The sequence below is a fragment of the Oryctolagus cuniculus genome, chromosome 7, assembly GCF_964237555.1.
Source record: "Oryctolagus cuniculus chromosome 7, mOryCun1.1, whole genome shotgun sequence".
Taxonomy (NCBI): Eukaryota; Metazoa; Chordata; class Mammalia; order Lagomorpha; family Leporidae; genus Oryctolagus; species Oryctolagus cuniculus.
Genome location: NC_091438.1, coordinates 145,510,129 through 145,511,651, shown reverse-complemented (window position 1 = coordinate 145,511,651; position 1,523 = coordinate 145,510,129).

Genomic DNA, 1,523 nt, shown 5'->3' with positions numbered 1-1,523 from the left:
CCCCTGCAAACCTTTAACACCTACTGCGCGGCAGAGACAGGACCTACAGCCAAAACCGAGCCCTGCACACAAGGCTCCGCTCTCCCTCGTCATTCACGTACTGCTCAGAACTGTGTGTATATTAAACCACCTTCGACCTTGCTCCAGTGGCTCTATGTGCCAGTTCACTCTTCATACTGTTTTTTAGAACTCCTATGATCATCTTAGTCTAAACTTAAGTCAATTCAAGACACATTGAAACTGCATCAGCTCCAACCCAGAGTACAAACCAGATCACTCCTTAGCTGCTGGTCGAAAATGATAGTCAGTAGTTAAGTGCTAATATACCCTAAACACTCCTAAGCGTGCTCTCTCCACACACACTCATTCACTCCTAACACGAGGTACACTGAAGTAGGCTATTATTTTGCTCATAAATAAGTTTAGTAAAACCCAAGGTAAGATAAAGTCAAAGTTGGGGCTGGCATCGTGGTACAGTGGGTTAAGCCTCTGCCTGTGTTGCCTGCATCCCATATGAGTGCTGGTGTAACTCCTGGCCGCTCTGCTTCTGATCTAACTACCTGCTAATGCACCTGGGACAGCAACAGCAGATGACCCTAGTACTTGGGGCCCTGCTACACACATGGGAGGCCTGGATGAAGTTCTAGGCTAATGGCTTTGGCCTGGCTCAGCTCTGGCCATTGAGGTAATCTGGGAAAGGAAGCAGTGAATGGAAGATCATCTCTTTCTCTCTCTGTAACTCTTCTTTTCAAATAAATAAATCCTTTAAAAACACACACTATTAAGAGAGAGCGAGACAAAGCCAGAATGGCAGAAGCACGTGCACCAGCAGCACGTGGGCCCCACTACCAGCAGTCATCCCACACCACTTTCCTGCAAGTACTCGGCTTCCAGCAGCCTTAGATGTCTGAGAAGCAAATGATCCTGTGCAATTAGGCCGCTTCCCAAGTGGCCTAGGAAAGTCGCCAAAGGCTTTCCCTGAACGGAGGCAATGCTCTGACATGGTGGGTATCACAGCTTCTAGATACAAGCTGAAGCCATCTGCCAACCCTGGCCACCCAAGTCCAATGCTACTCTGGGAAATAAAGTCCCTTTCTATCATTTCACAGAAGTGGGGACACGGCAAAGCATTAGGGGGCACCCCTCCCCCAGCTGCAACAAAGCAAACCAACCAGCTAGTGTCCTAGGAGCTTAAGGTTCCCTCAAGACTGTTCTCCAGAAACACCATTTGTGCCTTTAATCTGCCTCTTTAACAGGGACAGAGGAACAAAAAAATGCTTGTTTGCAAATAAACATCTGAAAGAATATAGTAACAGCTGATCTGGGCCGAGGCACCCACACAAAGTGATGATTGTGGGAGCAGACAATGCCAGCGACTCTGGAGCAGGAAACTCGAGGGCAGGGAACTCGCAGGGATGTGCACGCTGGGACTTCACTGGCCCAGAGGCCTCATCTGGAACAAATATGAACTCGGAGGGTCTCTACGGCTTGGTCGTTTATCACCCGAATAAAAACAAGTCCCG